The sequence below is a fragment of the Gavialis gangeticus genome, unplaced genomic scaffold, assembly GCF_001723915.1.
Source record: "Gavialis gangeticus isolate Ggan-Ray unplaced genomic scaffold, GavGan_comp1, whole genome shotgun sequence".
NCBI classification, from domain to species: domain Eukaryota; kingdom Metazoa; phylum Chordata; order Crocodylia; family Gavialidae; genus Gavialis; species Gavialis gangeticus.
The window spans coordinates 34,884,868-34,896,808 of record NW_017729008.1 but is presented as its reverse complement, the minus strand read 5'-3'; the positions used below and the strand labels follow the sequence as shown (position 1 = coordinate 34,896,808).

General features: G+C 40.4%; 1 long non-coding RNA gene across 1 annotated transcript in view; it reads right to left on the bottom strand.

The window, feature by feature from the left end:
• LOC109292316 overlaps positions 1-9,630 on the bottom strand; it is a 17,098-nt gene extending 7,468 nt beyond the window's left edge. The window contains exons 1-2 of the long non-coding RNA XR_002096104.1: positions 9,509-9,630; positions 7,924-7,926 (exon numbers count right to left, since the gene is read on the bottom strand). This is a non-coding gene — a long non-coding RNA (uncharacterized LOC109292316). The remainder of the gene's footprint in view (positions 1-7,923; positions 7,927-9,508) is intronic.
• Between the last annotated feature and the right edge of the window lie 2,311 nt (positions 9,631-11,941).

Here is an 11,941-nt window from a genome sequence, read left to right as displayed (position 1 = left end):
CCCGGGGTGGGTGGGGGGCACATACTATTTGCACTTTCACCTTTTGCTACCCTCAAAATAAACAAATGTCTCTTGAAAACTTACAGGACTAGATTCTGAACTCAGTTTACATACCATAAACCTTCAGATTAAATTAGACTAAATTTATTCCAATGTAAACACTCAGAGTCTGGGCCCTAGAGTTTTTGTTTCTGAAGCTTTTCCTAATGCCTATAGTTATTCTGTTGACATAGAAGACTTATTTGAGTTTTCAATGCTTTTCTTGAAAAGGAGCACTGCCTCTGGACTAAACAAAGAATCTCAGGGCACCAGAAAAAGCTAAGGTCATCACTGCAGGCTCTGTTTCAGACCTGACTCAAAATATCTTCTTTAGCTTTCATCTGTACGCTATGATTTGTGAGTCTTAAAGTGAAATCAGTGATCCTACATAGCAGCTTCTTTAGTTATATACAGTGCCATAGCAATGAAACTTGTCGCCCGGGGCAAAGCCTGCAGCAGCAGCCTGCTTTTGCCCCATACACAGATCTGGGGGGCACATGCCCCCCCATGCTTGCCCGGGAGTGCACACAGTGGTGGGAGCTGCCCTTCCTCTGTCTCCCCACATGCCTCCACCCTGTGCCCTACCCCAGGGGTACCCTGTTGGCACCCCTTCTCTTTGGCACCTGGGGCAGTCACCTCACTCGCCCCCGCCTTGCTATGACACTGGTTATATAGGAAGATATTTCATGGAGTTGGTGCATCTGGTAGAAGTGTTTCATATACATTAGCAGTCTAGAGTGGGTCAAAATTTTTGGTCTGAGACTGATCTTTTGAAAATGAAACTGGTAATGAAAAAAATGTCTTTTTTGTTTTCATGACATTTTGTGCCATCTAATTTTTTGACAAATGCAATTGAAATAGTTACAAAAAACTTTAATCTTTTCTACATTGATGTTTGAGTAAACAAAATTCTATAATCATTGAAATTAAACACATTTATAATTTTTTTGAAATATTTATGAAGCTTGAGAGAAGTTTAATTTAGAAGGTGTTTAGTTGTGAAGGTTTCTCTAGGAAGAATTCAAGATTAATTTCTTGTATATGTAAAAAATTTGATTTCCAATTATTGGATTCACTGCCCTAAGCTCCCCCCCCCCCATTCTCTTCTCCTTTTTGTTTCCATTTAGAAAAGGGATAGGGCTCTGAGACAAAGTGGTATTTACCTTAATATTTCTAAACTTATTTAACATCTCCTGAAAAATCCGACAGCTCTGTGTACTTTAAAAATTCAGCATCTTCTATGTCAAGTCCTTCAAAAGGAAAACAATCTCGTATTTGTTTTTGTGAAATTATTGTCTTAAGTTTTCAACCAGTGCTACCATTCCTAGTAGAGGGCAGGAGTGCAACCCAGTGCAGTTTCATTGATTTCAGCAGCGCTATGTTGATTTCCATCAGAAAAGACTCTGAATTCATGCCTCCAAATTCTCATTAATCTCAATTAGAAGTCCTGGAGCTCTTAGAAATAATTGTGATGGCGAGAATTACATAACAGTGCTAAGAAAAACTTGACAGCCAGGAAGCTGCTAAGTAGTACCTGTAGAGCATTAGCTAATGTAGCTTGTGTCTTTTAATAGATACACAAGTGACAGCGACAGATGCCAGTGTTACAAGTTGGTCCTCCCTGCCAAGGGGAGTGGACTTACTCAAAGTGAGTTCTAAGAGCAACTGTGGCACAGCTCCTTTTACAGAGAAAATCAGTATGAAAGCATTTTGGTTGGTGTCATAAGACAGAGCGTGCAATGCATATCACCCGTTGGGAGGTTCAGCAAGGGTGTGCTGATCAAGTCTACTTGGCTGAGATACCTTAGTGATTCTATTATGCAGTTAACACAGGCTCAATTATGTAACCAATGCAGAGCCTGTGACGTAAGCACTCACATAAGCACACATCTGTCATACCCATTGAGGATTTTCTGCCTAGCAATACTAATGTTAGCTGCATTTTAGCAATATATACCAACTGCTTGCATCTAAAGTAAGCAGTAACTGTAAATGCCTTCCTGATATGCTGGTAATTTTCCATGCGCTGCCTGTCTGAAAGCTCAGGTTGTCACTCCAGGAACCTCTACAAGGTATGGCCCGTTGGGGACCCTCCAGTCCCATGACGCCAGGGGTTGAATTGAAACTGCAATTAATGGAGATTCTGCTTAACCAACCCACATGTTTATCAGTTAAAAGAGGGAGCAATAACTTGAGCAGATTAAACAAGTGCCTTCAGATGCCTACCCTGAATCATTAACTTAATATTTGAACAGCTAAGAACCCAACCCACACGCTCTGTGTCATTGCTGCGAGTTTCCATCAAATCTTGGTAGCTCACAAGCTGCACAGAAGATAAAACAGCATTACTGGGGGTGAAAAAATACAATGGACTTTGTGGTCCGAAAATCCTGGCTTTCTCTTTCAAATTACCATAGGAACATTAACCTGATTTTTGTACTTCCCATAGCACTGTTAATTAGGTATCTTATATTAATTACATATACATTTACCTATTGCACTGTTAGGCAGTTGATTAGGAGAAACAGGTGAACAAAGATGTTCCTCATACAGAAGAAGTGCTAATCAGTTAACAGATGTTGTTGGCCATAGAGCCACTAGTTAACACTGGAAATACACTACAAGGGGGAAGTTTTAATATTCAAGATAATAAAAACTTTTCAAGTATTTACCAGACAGATATGGTGGCCTCATGTGTTTTCCTTTTTCTGCTAATATAACTAGGCATAAAAATACTAATTTGACAAACAGTGGTGCAGGAAAATAATAAAGGGGCATATTATATGGGAACAAGCAGAATATTTTGAGCAAAGGAAATATTGTCTTTCTAGCCATAGGTCAATAAATTTGGTTTAAAACTGAAAACCTAAGTTCTCAAACTATACATTATTTTATTTTCTATAAATATTTAATTTATTCCTTACTTTGTCCTTTGAAAGGAATAATATATACACAACTTTGGTCTCATGATATGGCTTAATTTATTCAACGGGAACTTTATAGTAAGTGTAAAAGACTGAAAATAAATAATGGATTCTGTTTGCTGGATTGTGGAAGTGTTTCATGGGCCAGATCTGACTGTGTTAGGTGCTGCACAACTATAACGAAAAAAAGACATCTAAGGGAATTTCAGCTAAAGAAAAAGCAATGCCAAACTCATTGAAATACTCTGGACTTGAAATCTCACTACTGCTGGTGCTTAAGACCATTTCTATGTAGAACATTTTTCATAGATTTTAAAGTCAGAAAGTATCCATAGTCCGACCCCCTGATTATCACAGGCTGGAGAATTTCCTTCAGTTACTTTTACATACAGCCCAATAATTTGCAATTCTTCCACAAAAGCTTCTCGTCTTTAGCTGATGCCATCAAGGAATGGAAAATTGATCTCTTCCCTCATGAGTCTCTTGCAATAGCTAATCATCCTCACTGTGAAAATCAGATTAGCTCATCCACCTTCCTCCATTATATTATAGAGCGCTTTAGTACCCATTTTGCTCATGAATATTCTTATATACCATAATCAGGTCCCAGTCTTGTTTTTATTTCCCCATTGGATATATTAAACAGAATGAACTCCAAGTCTCTCAAAGTCAAGCATTTTCTCCGACCCTCTACATTTTGGCGGGTTTTTTCACTCGGTTCTTTACTTCACTTTAAGGGCAGAAGTCTAACCTGATTGAGACCATAATAGTCACACATATCTTTAAATTCATTACAAAGTGTTTAGCCTAGAAACTGCCTTACCTTTGTCCTCTTCAATAGATACTACTTGATGCAAGTTGTAGATGTGTGTCCTTTGTGTAAAATCACACAATTAGCCACAATTCTGCCCACAGGAGCAGCGATGCTATGTTAAATAATATTACACACATTTGTAATATCATTGCTCTCGTTGTCAGCATCCAGCTATACTCTGGTAGTGTCTCAGGAACTGAAAACTGTGGCTGGGCCAATGTTTAACTACAAGAATAGGTTCTGACTGAAGTCAATGAGACAAGACAATATTTTAAGCACTTGTGGAAGTCTTTTGTTGAATTGTGGTCTAAAGAATCTGAAGAAAACAGCTGATTTCTCTGAGGTGAAGGAATACTGAGTAAAAGTAGAATTTGGTGCATGGGCCAGATTTGCAGTGGTTGTAAATCCAGGTAGGTCCAATAAGCTCATCCAACATACTTCCCACTGAATTTCTGAAATCTTCACAGCTGATTATTTGTTAGAACAATTCTCTCCCCCCCCCCCGTGTATTCATTGCACATGTTCATCTCTTTGTTATAGTCCAGTCTAAATTGTGACAGTCACCCATCTGGGAAATGGATAATTGCCTGTGAGACTTAGGTGCTCAATCAGACCACAAATAGAAAATCGCTAATCATCAAAATGAGCAATTCAGCACCAACCCATCATCCGAAAAGTATTTTTCCAAAGTAGGTAATCTGAATAATGAACATGTTATTTTGTTTGGAATAATGCTGGGCAAACTATGATATGCCCTTTTCTGCCTTTCCTTTGAAATCCTATTTCAACAGTTCTCGCATGTTTTAGCCACAGATGCAACTTCAGCCTGCATCACTCAGGGTTTGGACACACAACAGATTAACGCTGCTATAATGGCTGTAAACTTAGCTTTACACCCTGATGTGGATTACACCAGAAGCTAGACTGAATGAAGCAGAAACTATTTTGGAGCAGCTGAATTCAATAAAAGATATGGTAGCACCTTGCTACTAGGTAACAAGGAGCAGTTAGTGACAAGCAACTACCCCAGGTAACTCTGAACAAATGACACTTAAACTAGTGGGAGAGAGACATAGTTTTGCCCCTAATTCTTTTAAGGGCAACTCTGCCCCAGATTAGGTGATGTGTCCCTTCTGTATCTGCTTAGATCAGATTCCTAAAAATGATAAACTAAATAAAGTTTGATCTACCTGGGCTGTCCTACAAAACATAATTGATTAGCTGCTGAGGAGCTCCCACCTCCATAACAGACAGTGCCAGTTCAGTTACTTCTTTTTATCGCTGACATTTATCCCAGTACTGATGTGTCTCTTTTTTTCTTTTCCCCTTCACCTATTTTTGTTCCTCTCAGCCACAGCCTTTTTTCTCCTCACCTCTCCAAATCTAATATGCAAAATGGCTGTGACACAATCACATTGGTACTTGCTTCGGTTTCCCTTCTCTTCACTCCAAGTCCTTCAATCTTCCGTTTCTAGATGGACCAATTTCAGCGCTCCTGAATAACGTAGTCTTCCTGGGAGGTAAATTAGAGAGTCCAACAAAAGGTTTTCTTATTTGAGTTCATGTCTGTCACCTCCATGCTCACCTGCAAAGAGACAACGTAGTAGCTGTCAGGGCCCATTTCTCCTACTATAATGTTTTATGAAGTATTCTCCAACAGATGTATAAGGACCCAGGAGTTATATTTGCTGCCAGCAGTATCCAGTTTCTGATCCATTATCTTTTCTATCTAGTGATTGCTTTTGGAAAATGCTGTTCCCGCTGGCAGTTGGCTCTGTTAAGTCATGATAGAGATAATTATAATGTAGGCAACTCCCCAGGCTCACAAGCATGTGCATTACACACTTACTCTGACACACTAGCTATCCTCATGAGGGGAGGGAAGGGGGAGGAGAACTGAGAAAAAGTAGTTAGAATTTGACAGAAAAGAAAATAAGGTAGTTATATGATATGAGTGGTGTCTTCTCCTGCCATTTATCAATTTTTCTTTTCCATGCAAGTCTTTGTTACAACCTGTCTGCTTAAATAAAATATATTTGGCTGGATTTGCTCTGATATCACGTCCCTTACCTTAATTAAGCTGAGCTGAATGGAACGGCAATCCTGTTCAAGGAATCCATCATACATGCTACCAGTGTCAGGAGGCTTTGAACCTTTTCACTGACCATGTCAGTAATTAGAAACTATAGTTGAATGCATGCAGTGCTAAGCTAAGTTTATGGGCAACATGCCAGAACAGAATGGTCGAGGTCATTTGAAATAGCTATATACAGCTGTTAACCAGACAAGGGATTTGGGGGTTTGTGTAGGAAAAATAACTTCAAGACATGAGCTGTAGGCACAGGAACAAGATAAAATAAAATAAAAATTCAAAGAGGCCATTTGGGTGCTGGAATAGAAGAATATTAATTTAGTATAATAGATAGCCCCCATCCCAAATATTAGAAGTCATGAAAGAAAAGGTTGAAAGGGAACTCAAGGTTCATGTGGTCCAACCATCTGCATGAACACAGGAATGCTGTTTCTAAAGCTTCCCTGGACAATGATTGTCCAACCTCTTCTTGAAAACCTGTGAAGGAGATTCTGCCATTTTGTTGGGCAGTATTCCAGTGCTTTACTGTTGTAACAGTAAAGAAGTCCTCCAACACTCCTCCCTGCCACCTCCCAGGTGCATCTACATGTGTATTAATGCACTTTTGCTACCGCGCATGAAGTTTAGTAACTTTAATATGAGGTACTACATAAATATGCAGTACCCAGAACTACTGCACAGTAGCAAAGATGAACAGCCTTTTTGTGACGCTTAAAGTGCAGTAGACTAATTCTACTGCGCATTAGCACGTTATCATGGCTTCTGCCATGACACACTAATGTGCAGTAGAATTAGTCCCCTGCACATTAAGCGTCTTGTCTAGATGCGCCCCGTTAGCTAATCTAAGTCTACTCTTCTGCAATTTAAAGCCATTACTTCATCCCTACCCTCAGTGTCCAGGAAGAAGAGTTGTTATCCCTCTTCTTTATGGAAACTTTTCAGATATTTGAAGACAGCTATAAACTGCCTTTACCCCAAACTAAGTATGCCTAGCTAAGCAAGCAGGTTTTTTTCAACCTAACCTCACCTTTCCTCATACAGCTTGCATTTCAGCCCTTTCATCATCTTTGTTATTTGCCTCTGGAGCCTCTCTAAAAGCTCCACATTTTTACTTCTGTACCATGTTGGAGCCACTCCATTAGCAGTGCTCATGTAGGTGCCACTCACTCACTGCTGCACCACATGCCTGCACAGCCCCAGGCTTCAGTTTCCCATGCCATGCCACACTACCCCAAGCGCTGCCCGGGGGGAGGGCAGGGACTGTAAGTCAGAGGAGGGAGGAGTCGTCCAGGAGCTCTGGCTGCTATTACAGCTGGAACATTGCTGGGGATGATGACTAGGTAGGAGCCCGGGGGCTGCAACTTAATCCCTTGTGGGACATGTGTAGCCTGTGGGGTGCAAGGTTGACAGCCCTAGTCTAGTTTAAAGCCATGGATGGAGATATGTATTTTCTTTGTAAGTACTATAGGGTCTGAGCCCACACGTTTTGTTCAACCATAATACTGTCTTATCTGATTTCAGCATTCAGTTTAGCTCATCTTCATAGCATGAATACTATTACTATAGACAAGGTGAAACTCAGGGCAACAAGACGACTTCTAGGTAAATAAAATATTATGACAGACAGTTTAAAGGTCATATTTATTCTCACTGAGGAAACCTTTAAGGTTAAAAAAGGAATGGAAAGACGGCTTCAGATATTCATGTATAAATGTCTAGAAAGTTTAACAGACTTTGAAAAATCCAGATAGAAGCTGACATCATTGCTATCTTGAAACCCAATAAACCACCAGAGGATCCAAAGAACTACTGACCCATCTCACTACTTCTTCAAAAGCAGACAGTCACCTAGCTGGGGTCATTTGACCTCAGCATCCTTTCCTGCCCATGGCAGGGGTTCGGACTAGACGATCTGCTTAGGTCCCTTCTGACCCTACCAACTATGAAACTATGAAACTACTCTGTTACACACAAACTCATGGAGTGCATAATCCTGAATAGAATAGAATAGAATAGAATAGAGAACATCATTGATCCCCAGCTCCCTAAAGAACAAGCTGGCTTTTGGAAAAAGTGGTTTCACTACTGACCAAGCTACTTTATTTACATCTGAAATAGAAAATCTATTTGAAATTAGGCAAAAAACAAGGGTGATTTTTATTGACCTCTATGCCACCTATGACACAGTATAGCAACAAGGCCTCAAATATAAACTGCAGTCTATGATACCTGTCTGCAAACTATACGCTTTCATCATGAACATGATCTCCAGCAGATCATTCAAACTCTCTACCAGCCAAAGAGAAAAAAAAGTACGGACTCTGAAGAATGGAGTCCCCCAAGGGTCAGTGCTAGCACCAGTATTTTTCTATGCATATATCTCATACTTCTTTCATACAACATCTAAGTGATACATGTAAGCTGATGATGCTGCCATAAGTGCCCAAGGAATAGACGTGACAGAACTATACAGGATATGAACTGACTATCTCCACAAGTGATGGTTAAAGTTGAGCATCAATAAATCAGTATCATCACTCTTGCACCTGGACAATCATCCAGCCAAGAGCACACTGAATATCAGAGTAGGCAACCACGTATTTCCCCATAAACATACCCCAAACCACATAGGAGTCACATTAGACCATTCCCTCACCTATAAACATCACATTCAACAGGTCAGTAGTAAAGTCTGCCTTAAGATGCTTGGGGTGCTGCCTTAAGATGCTCTTACTATTACTATAGAGTTTTACACAAGACTCTACTGAAGAGTCACAAACTCAACTAGGAAGGGTCTTCTGAGGGGTGCTCCATTTCAATGAGCTCTTCTCTCCCTAAACCAAAGTACATTATGATCTACTCCTCAGATCCCAATCCCTGGCACTCCATGTCCTTGGATCCCTTTCAGGAGGTTGCCTGAACTCAGCTCACTGGAGACCCTGAGGGACCTTTTTCACCCCCTTTTATTCTTATTGAGATCCCCATCACACCACTTTGCACACTGAAAGGTGTTGATTACTTTCTCCCCAGAACTTTCCAGCTCTTTTTGAGCTCTTTCCTGAGCATGCTAGCTTAGGCCAAAGTTCAAAAGGTGAACTTTTCTGGGAGGGTCTTGAATTTAGTGGTTATTGTTTATGTACCAGTACTAAACTGAAGTTCTCCCTCTACATAACTGTCCCTATCACAGGCAGATGACCTGCCGAGCTCCCTGGCCTGTTGGATGGAGCAGCGGGGCAGCAGCACCAGTGACATGGAGGGGGTGGGGGGATGGGGCACCAGGGAGGGGTGTTGGGCAGGCCCAGGGCACCATTTTCCCTAAGGCCAACTCTGCATGGGGTGCCAACTTCAAGGTGCTTAGAACCACCACACTTACAATGGTATAGGACCCCCCAAAATATTGTCCTCCTGTAGGGTCCAGAAATTGTCACACTAAACAGCTCAACACTGTACTTAACTGTACTTAACAGTGCACTGAGACTGATAACAGGCTGCACAACTTACACATATAGAGCTGTACTCCCTTTACTCTTGGGAATTAGACCAAGTGATATAAGACAGAGCCTAACATCATTATTGGCCATAGAGGCAAAAGATAGTGAAAATCACCTGCTCCATCAACTGTCAACTGAAAACCCATACAGATGGAGGCTTAAGAGGCTCAAAAGTTGTAAACCATTTATACACAAAGCCCACATGCTTCTAGAAGAGATTGGGGATGCTGAAGCAAACCTATGGGCATTAATAGAGTGGGCCAACCACTGGAAAAGGTGAAATATATTCCTATAGCATGGGCAAATATAGCCTATTTTAGCTTATTTTAATGCACATTAAAGCATCACTAAAAATGTGCCGTTTAGTTAATACGCATGAAAATAGGCTAATGTACATTAAGCATCACTTAAAAACCATGCTGTTTAGTTAAAGCACATTAAGACAGGCTAATGTGCATTTTCGTAGCACCTCACAACAGAGGGCGCTTGTAGATGTGCAGTGAGGCTGCTCCAGCATGCTGTAATTACAGGATGTCAGAGCAGACTTGAATAATCAAGTCTGCTGGAGCTTGGTAATTACTGCACTCCAGCAGACTCCGGCATCATGTATATCATTATCCTGTGCTGAAAAATGACAGCAAGGGCTTGTTCAACAAGCTTTAGTTAAAGTGCTCCTGCTGCCATATTTCAGCACAGGGATGGTGATACATGTGATGCTCTGGGTGCTTTAATTGTCTCAGATTTGCTCTCATTAAAGTGCCCCTCCTCTCCTCCTTCCAGAGCATGTGTATAAGTGCCCAGAGCTACTGGATTTAATGTGCACTAAATAAAGCGCATTAATACATGTGTAGATACACCCATGTGTTTTAAACCAACACCAAACTAGTTCCTCATTGGGCACAATCTTGACAGAAAAGCATGGATCAAGCTGAACAGCTGCTGCCATGCAATGGTGGACCTAGAAGACACCGCTGCCCCTGTGTGTGGCAGCTGTCCCAAGAAGCTGGCTGCATCATTTCAACTCTGGCCACCTTATTTTGCTAAAATAGGAGTCAGCAAAGTTTTGATTGATAAAAGCTTCAAAAGGTAAAGAGGCATAAAGATGTTCTTAAAATCAGATGCACATGAGTGACTATGAAATGTAGCTGTAGATGTATAGAAGATCTCTGAACGATTGATCCCCAAAGCAAAAAAACCCCAACCAAAACTGCCACCAGCAAAAGAACTAGTGACCATATTCTACTGCAGACATTCACACTTCTGAGAAGAAAGGGAGATATACATATGTATACATAGAGATAATTTGACTCATTTGAAGAAATTGTAAAACTTCTGTCTTGTGTTCCCCTGAAAGGGACTTGACTTCAGTTCCCAGATACCTTAAACCATTTTATTTAATTTTCTTCCTCAGTTACTCATCAAAAAACCGTTTTTTGGTCCATAAATTTAGGCTAAAAATAGACCTTGGCTTTGTCCTGAGAGAAAGCCTTTTATTGTAGGATCCTGCAGAGGTACAAGTTCATTGTTCCACTACAAGTACCCGTGAAGTATCCCGATAACACTTTTTCCCCTGGACAATCAGGATTAATTGAGTCAAGTGCCATTCAAACTGTGTGTAAACGACTGTTCCTTACACGCTTTGATTGCAGCCAAAGCCCAGGACATTCAGATCTGGAATAAACCTGATGCCTTGTTTTAGCCTTCAATTATGAAATGTATGAGATTCAGGCCTTCTGTTGTCACTAGCCAATTAAAAGAGATAAAGACAGACCAAACCATCCACAATGAATATTTGGAAAATGTATCTTCATTTATCCATTTATACTAAAGGGCACCTGATTCCAGAGTCAGATAGGAAAACCTTTTTAATGCTTCGCATGAAATGGCGGACACAGAGGAAGGCACTGTCATTTGTGCTCTAAGAAAAAGAGCCAAAAAATTTGTCTAAGAAACATTAAATATCTTGCTTTAAACTTATTAATATAAACCCAAAAGATAGTTTTTCTTTAAACATCTTAATAGTAGTTAATGCATTTCTGGAAGTGGCTTCTTGCAGATATTAAATGTAACAAATACAGCAGGGAGTACTTTTGAAATAACTGATGAATTGAAGCAGCAGGAAGGGAAAAGAATTGGAATGGGAAGTGGGATAAAGATACTTCAGCCTCAATACTTTCAAATTTTATCATCTCTTGCATGCACAGAGATAATTCCAAGGGCCAAAAATATCACGTCGCAGAACACCCTTCTTGTCTTATGGAATGTGGAACTGTATAATTGCAACAAAGAGAGAAATAAATCTTGTATCATATTGCTTATTTTCAGTTATTTTCTCACCACAAAACCCTGTTCCTTTTAAAAACCAAGAGAGATTGTAAAATGCACGAGGGGTATTTTGCCTACTGTGGGTTTCTGGATCTGTGATGATAAGCCAGAACATTAGGATACTGTAAACCATTCAGACAAATATCATCCCCCAGGCTTCATTTTGGTTCACACGCTATGGAAAGTTGCCATTTCCTTGGTAGCCAATTTAAAGGTGTGAACTTCCCAGAGGGACTCTACTTCTCCCCAGTTCTGT